Source organism: Cervus elaphus, chromosome 5, assembly GCF_910594005.1.
Source record: "Cervus elaphus chromosome 5, mCerEla1.1, whole genome shotgun sequence".
Classification (NCBI taxonomy): domain Eukaryota; kingdom Metazoa; phylum Chordata; class Mammalia; order Artiodactyla; family Cervidae; genus Cervus; species Cervus elaphus.
The window spans coordinates 127773500-127781107 of record NC_057819.1 but is presented as its reverse complement, the minus strand read 5'-3'; the positions used below and the strand labels follow the sequence as shown (position 1 = coordinate 127781107).

The 7608-nt window shown below is 46.9% G+C and overlaps 1 protein-coding gene and 1 non-coding gene across 8 annotated transcripts in view; one reads left to right on the top strand and one right to left on the bottom strand.

The window, feature by feature from the left end:
• Nucleotides 1-1713: 1713 nt before the first annotated feature.
• The window catches only part of TMEM94 (transmembrane protein 94), a 35972-nt gene continuing 30077 nt past the window's right edge, over nucleotides 1714-7608 (top strand). For 6 of the 7 annotated variants that reach the window (XM_043905516.1, XM_043905521.1, XM_043905520.1 and 3 more), the window contains exon 1: nucleotides 1714-2183. The gene's annotated coding sequence lies outside the window, so the exon portion shown is untranslated. The remainder of the gene's footprint in view (nucleotides 2184-7608) is intronic. The other variant, XM_043905524.1, reaches the window with a different exon arrangement.
• On the bottom strand, nucleotides 3731-3802 carry TRNAC-GCA. The gene has a single exon. It is a non-coding gene; the product is annotated as a tRNA-Cys (tRNA).

The following is a 7608-nucleotide window of genomic DNA, read 5'->3' as shown; positions in this document are numbered from 1 at the left end:
GAATTAGCCTCAAAGAAATGGAAACAAGCTGACTCTGAAACTGAAGGTTAACTGCACCTAAAACAACCAAGATGATGCTGGTCAGACCACCGATGACCAACGTGAAGACAGCTGTCAGAGCTGACTGTGTGGTTTCTGCATGTAGCCCCCTCCTTTATCCTACAAAAGCTTTCACTCCCTGCTTGTCAGGGTGGGGGAGTCAGCCTTTGGACAGACCTCTGCTCTCCTCACCATGTGCCCGTATCTGAAATAAGCAAATTTTCCTTTCCAGCAGCCTGGCTGGTTTATTGGCTTTAGAGTGGCAAGCAGCTGAACCCTACATCTTTCAGGCAACACCAATGTAGCTATATAAGCTTATGTGGGGGGTGGGGGTGGGGGCTTCCCTGGTGGCTCAGTGGTAAAGAATCCACCTGACATTCCAGGAGATGCAGATTCAATCCCTGGGACGGGAAGATCCCCTCGAGAAGGAAATGGGAACTCACTCAAGTATTCTTGCCTGGGAAATTCCTTGAACAGCAAAGCCTGGCAGGTTACAGTCCACAGGGTGGCAAAGAGTTGGACATGACTTAGTGACTGAACAACAATAAAGCCTTCTGGGATGAAGTGAAAAGACGTAAGATACAGACAATGGACTAGTTCAATTCAGCAAACATTAATGGGTACCAGCTCCAAGTAAATTGCTGTGGAGACTGCAAGGATAACCAAGCTGCCTTCAAGGAGCCTGAAGTCCTACAAAAATTATTCTTCGCAAAGCATACTTTGGTAAAGGTAACAATGCAGTGAGGGTACAAAAGCACAATGCTGTAGAGAGAGTTTCAATGACTAAAAGTCTGGGAAGGCTTTTGGGCAGGTAGTATTTGAGGTAGACTTTTAGGATGGGTGTGTATTTAAACACTGGCTTTATTGGTAGGAAGAAATCTGCAAAGCACAGGAATCCTCTTGGACGAAGGAGCAGAGGTGGGAGAGTCTCCAGAGGCATCTATGGGATAGCGGTAAATCTGTGGCTGCAGGAATAGTTCAGTCTGTGGGAGTTAAGCCTGGAAATGTATGTCTCAGTCGATTTATGAGGGGCTTTGAACGTCAGCCAGAGAGATTTGGACTTTTTCTATTTGCAGAGATAAACTGCAGATTTTTGTTTGCAGGAAAGTGACACAATTCCACCAGTTTTATCTAAGATTCAAGTCTACCAGTTCTAGACACAGATAAAACAGTTCAAACATACAAGAGTAGGCACTGAAATGGCACTTTCTTGTCCAGCTGCAAAGAAAGAGATTTTAATTACATAATTAAATTCATTAATAGGGAGAAGGGGCTCTTACTTCCCAGGGCCAGCCATGAATGTCCTTCAATTTTATAAACAGACACAAAACCAAAAAACAAAACCCTAACTCTCCAGGCTCAGATCTTTGGGAAAAGAGAAGTAAATACTGACACAGCTTGCTTTGTTTTCCCAAGAGAGGTCTCCCAGGCAATGTCTCTAATTATCTAGAAAAAAAAAATTTTTTTTAAACTTGTTTTTCCCCTTAGAGTTCAGTTAAGCTGAGGAGAAAACTGCAGGATTGCCTCAGAATCTCCTGCTTTGATTTGGAAGCAGTATTGGTCCCCAGGGACTCCCTCCAAGGTCTCTGAGCGAGGTGTCTCTAGGCATTTGTTCCCAGCAACAAGGAGGGTAGTTAGAAGTCGGAGACACAGGCGCTCTGCTCTGCAAAGGGCTTATTTTTAAAAGAAAGGCGGGGGGCGGAAGGTCCTGTCGATCTTTTCAGGACAATTCCGTGGGAAAACGAATCGAGCTGAAAGCCGTGCCCTCATCCCTGATTGAGACCTCTGACTCAGAAACCACCCGAGAACGACGCTCAAGGATGGACAGCGGTTGTGAGCTCTCCAGCCGGCAATATTTGGCATTCAATTCCGCCAGGCTCCCAGAGGGGCGGTTGTGGCTACAGCCTCGCGCTCCGCTCTGCCAATAAGAAGCTGGAAATCCTCCTCGTCTCGGATATCGACCAATCGGCGCCCAGGACTTTAGCAAGCGAGCTAGCGGTCTCCATTGTCGGAGAAGGAGGCAAACCCCTTTGGAGTTGCCAGTAACGGACATGGCCGCGGCCCCTGGAGGAGGGGACGTGAAGTGAGGAGGGGGCAGGGAGGGGAGAGGACGCGGGCGAGGAAGACCGGTCCCCGGGCCCCGGGTAAGTACGAGAAGGCCCGTAGCCCGAAGCAAGGGGAGCACAGGGGCGTGGGGCCCGGCCTTCCGCCTCCTCGGGATTCCTGGACGAGGGGAGGGGAGTCTGGGGTCTGCACCCAGGGAATGGCCTCGAGGGAATCCCTTTCGGTGGAGGAGTCAAGGAACTGGCTTTTGCCTCCAGCTCTTGACCATTTCCTTACTCTCAGGGGCTCACACTTGCCCCTCGGCCCTGGCTTGGCCCCTTGGGGGTCCCGCGTCAAAAATCGAAGCCTCCCGCCAACAAAAGACTCGCTGCCCCGGGAATGACCGTGCCTGGGCCCTGGTTCGGACGGCCTCCAGCGCTGGCGTCCAGTTTATTCATAGGGTCTCTGGGAGTGCCCCCCTCCGGGCCTCAGTTCGGACGGTTGTCTCCCCTGCGCCCGCCCGGGCTCTCGTGCCGATCACGACCCCGGTGTCCAGGTGGACGGAGCCGGAGATTGCTTCTCAGCGAAGAGCGGCGGCGACGTTGCAGTTTGGAGCGTGCCGGGCCTCCCCCTCGCCGCCCCTTTCTACCTTTCCCGAAGGTTTCAGGACTCCTTAGAAGCAGCGGGAGTCACTGCCACCCTTTAAACTGCTGCCTCTGCTGTGCCGCTGAAGCCAGTGCTTAAGAGTCCCTAGTGTGCAGCGACGTGAGCTCCTGCCCGGAGCCAGATACGAGCGAAACCCTGCTCTTTCATTGGTGTGTAACCACCGGCTGCACTTCGGCGTGCTCAATGATTTGGTCACGTGCTGCTCCATCCCACCCTCTTTGTGTGTGTGTGGCTCTTGGGGGAAAAAAAAGGCAGGGAGTTCTGTGTTGAATCCGATTTTCCTTCTTGGTGTGTGATTTTGTACACCGGGACGATGTAGTTTTCTCATGCTCTATCCAAGACACTCACTTCAGTTAAGCCTGGGTACTCTTAGAAGATGGAAGTCAAGAGGCAGTTTTAACGTTTTACTTTACAGATATGGGGACTGATTTGTTGTTTAGTCCTTAAGTGTGTCTTACTCTTTGCCCGTGGACTGTATGGCCTGCCAGGCTCCTCTGTCCATGACATTTCCCAGGCAAGAATACTGGAGTGGGTTGTCATTTCCTTTTCCAGGGCATCTTCCCCACCCAGTGCTCGAACCCATGTGCTTTGGAATTGGCAAGCTGATTCTTTACCACTGAGCCATCTGGGAAGCCTGGGACTAACTGTTGAGAGAAGCAAAGGGCCAGGGCCAGGGTCACCAAGGTCATCAAGTCCAGATTCTTGAGTTCTTTACCCATTAGAGCATGTTGCTTCCTAGGTGTGATCGGAGAAAACCAAGTTCCCTATTTTTTCTCAGCCTCTTGCAGAGTGGTTGTGAGCCTTAAATGAGGTGGTCTATATGTACAGGATCCCTTGTATGGGATCTTGTGTGTGTGAGTCGCTCAGTCATGTCTGACTCTTTGTGACCCCATGGACTTGAAGCCCACCAGGCTTCTCTATCTATGGGGTTTTTCCAGTCTAGGATATCAGAGTGGTTTGCCATTCCCTTCTCCAGGGGATCTTCCCAACCCAGGAATCGAACCTAGGTCTCCTGCATTGCAGGCAGATGCTTTACCATCTGAGCCACCAAGGAAGCCCTTTGCATGGGGTCTAGCATTTACTTAATATATTTTGCATTTATTAATTTTAAGTAACCAACAAGTAGTTCACTGGCTGATTAATAGTTATTGTGGTCTCTCTTTGTATTTGTGGGTGTAAATTAGTGATTCTCAGGGGAGGCGGGGGGTGGGGTGGGTGGAGTCAGGGCAAGGTAGCACTTTCTTGGTTTCAGGGAACTTGGCAGTGTAATTAGAGGTGTTATTAAGAAAGTGTGATTGTGCATAAGAGCAGTGCCGGAAGCAGAAAAAAGCACTGAAGAAGAAATATTATGGTGGTATGTCTTTATGGTGATCTGGGCAAAAGAAGAGCCAATGTGTTCCAGCGAGGTAGTTTTAAATAAGAAAAAAGGGCACCAGGTTCCTTATCTAAAAAGTTGGGTAAAAGAAAAAAAGAAAAAGATAAAAGTGATCCGTGGAATAAAAAAAAAAAATCACTATAAAGATCAGAAGACACCAAACGTAGACTGTCCTTAAGCGTGAAACTGGGGCTAGATGTTCACAGAAAATCCACCTCCCCTGGAAGGCTTACTTCAGCTACAACTTCCTTTCTCGCTGGTTTTTGTCAGAACAACAAGTAGGGAAACTGCCCGAGACTGTGGAGAAGTGCTTTGCCCAGGGAGGTGGAGTACAAACCATCCCGTTGATAACCAGCTGCCAAAGAAGTGAGAGTTAACTGCCCTTGAACTGCCTCCACCCCCTCCTTGTTTGTGGTGACCCGGCCGGGAGAGCCAGGGCTGGGCGGTGAGATGGAAGCAAACAGAAAGCCCTTCACATTTCTATTTTGAGAAGTTGCTAGGGAGTACCAGCTCCAAGGGTTGAGAATCAGCCTTTTGGAAAGCTTAACTCCTGCGGAACTCATGAGAAAGGCAGGTTGCAATCCTTTGGTTCCTCCCACTGGTCCTTCCCTAATGTTGAGCTTGGGAAACAATTTCTGCGTAGAGAGGGAAGCATGCTATTGTAAACATGACCTACCCAGCGGTCCCTAACCGTTTTGGCACCAGGGACCAATTTCATGGAAGACAGTTTTTCCATGGATTACGGGGGGATGGTTTGGGGATGATTCAAGTGCATTATGTTTATTGTGCACTTTATTATTATTATATTGGCTGCACCTCAGATCGTCGAGCATTAGATCCTGGAGGTTGGAGACCATGACCTACACCCCAAGGTGCGACTGACCCTCACCCAACTCAAGTTTGAGCTCTGATAATAGCCTTTCCCAAATCTACTCACTCCTGGTGTTTAAGTGTGAAGGTTCCCAGTTGGCACTTCTCCACTGATCAGTGGGTGCTAATCCTTTTAATCTGATTATTGGGTCAGCATTGTTCTTTTTATTTACTCGTTTATTTTGGCTGCACTGGGTCTTTGTTGCTGTTTGAGGGCTTTCTCTAGTTGTGGCAAGCAGGCGGTGCTCTCCAGTTGCTGTGTGAGGGCTTCTCATTGCAGTGGCTTCTCTTGTTGCAGAGCGTGGGCTCTTGAGCACTCAGGCTTCAGTAGTTGCAGTCGTTGTGACACATGGGCCTAGTTGCCCAGAGGCATGTGGAATCTTCCTGGACCAGGGACCGAACCCGTGTCCCCGGCGTTGGCAGGTGGGTTCTCAACCACTGGACCACCAGGGAAGTCCTGGTTTGTTTTTTTTGTTTTTTTTTTTTTTAAGCCATACATCATAGTTTATTTTATTTTTTCCAAAAGTTTCTGGGTGTTTTTTTTTTTCCAAATGAGATTTTTAATTAAAAAAAATTTTTTTTATTATTGGAGTACAATTGCTTTACAATGCTGTGTAAGTTTCTGCTGTGTGTCAGCCTTGTTTTCATGAGAGCATCTTTTTTTACCTAAAAGATAGGCTCCTTTAAAACCATTCTTTGAACCCCGGTTTCTGAGCAGGCCCAGATTTGTTTACAGTACACAGGTGAACTAAAGGCTAAGCCGTAGCAGGAATGTTTTTCTTCCGAACGGACCGGCCAGCCAGAATGTGTGGTTTGGTGACCAGGGGTTCTTGTAATAATAAGCTTTGCCTGCGGCTGCTGAGCCAGTAGTAAACAGGATCACGTGGCGTGGCAAGTAGGTTAAGGGCCAGATTAGACCTGAGCTGATGCCTGCATCCAGAGGCCTGAAGTGATGGGGAATGAGGGGTCCGCAAGGGAAGGAGACCCTTTCAGGGCTCACCGTGGCCTTTGGGAAACTAGAAATAGTATAATTAAGAATATGAATATTATAGTGTGAATAGTATATGAATGAATAGTATGAATATGGATAGTATAATTATATAATATGAACTTAGTTTTCTTAATGGCAGTATCTTCTTTTTTTTTTTAAAAGCCTTTATTGAATTTGAGCATAAACATCCCTAAAGTCTTCATGAAATGCACTGCTTGTAATGTAAGCCAGAACCAATTGCAAAATCAGAAGTTGCTGACTTTTTTAATATATTGTGGTAAAATATACATAGCACAACACTTACCATTTTAACCAGTTCGGTGTGTTCAATACATTCATATTGTTATATATCCATCACCACCATCCATCTCCAGAGCTGTTTTATTTTCCCAGACTGAAACTCTGTCCCTGTTAAACACTTACCACACCTCCCCCCCCCACAATTCCCCGATCCTTAGTCCCTGGAAACCACCATTCTACTTTCTGAATTTAACTCCTCTAGGAACCTCATATAAGAAGAAACATGGTATTTGTCCTTTTGTGACTGGCTTATTTCACTTTGGGCTTCCTTGGTGGCTCAGACGTTAATGAATCTGCCTGCAATGTGGAAGACCTGGTTCGATCTCTAGGTTGGGAGGATCCCTTGGAGAAGGGAATGGCAACCCACTCCAGTACTCTTGCCTGAAGAATTCCACAGACAGAGGATCCTGGTGGGCTACTGTCCACAGAGTCGAACAAAGTCGGACACGACTGAGCAACTTTCACTCACTATTTCACATAGTGTAGGCCTTAAAAGTTCTTTGATGTTGCAGCACATGTCAGAATGTTCTTCCTTTTTAAGATGGAATAATATTCCATTGTATGCATCAGCCACATTTTGTATATCCATTCATCTGTTGATGGATGCTTGGGTTGCTTCCACTTTTGCTATTGCGAATAATGCTGCTGTGAACACGAGTGTACAAATATCTGTTTGGGTCCCTGATGTCACATCTTGTGGGTATATACCCAGAAGTGAGAGGTTGCTGTGTTTTTTTTTTTTTTTAAGATACGTGTGGTGCATTCACATGGTACATTCAAAAGGCACAAAAGTATATACAGTGAAAATTCTTCCTCCCACTCCTGTCATCAGTTACTCAGTTCCAATTTATTAATATATTTTGTAGGTTGTGCTTTTGGTATTGGAGAAGGCAATGGCAACTCATTCCAGTACTCTTGCCTGGCAAATCCCATGGACGGAGGAGCCTGGTAGGCTGCAGTCCATGGGGTTGCTAAGAGTTGGACACGACTGAGTGACTTCACTTTCACTTTTCACTTTCATGCATTGGAGAAGGAAATGGCAACCCACTCCAGTGTTCTTGCCTGGAGAATCCCAGGGACGGGGGAGCCTGGTGGGCTGCCGTCTATGGGGTCGCACAGAATTGGACACAACTGAAGTGACTTAGCAGCAGCAGCAGCTTTTGGTATTGACTCTAAGAAATTCAACCCAAAGTTAGCAAAGGTTTTCCTCTTATTATTTCTTCTTTTTACTTTTCCATTTAGCTCTATGAGCCATTACTAGTTAATTCTTATATATGGTGCAAGCTATATTTACAAACTTTGGGTTTTTTTTTTTAAATATCTG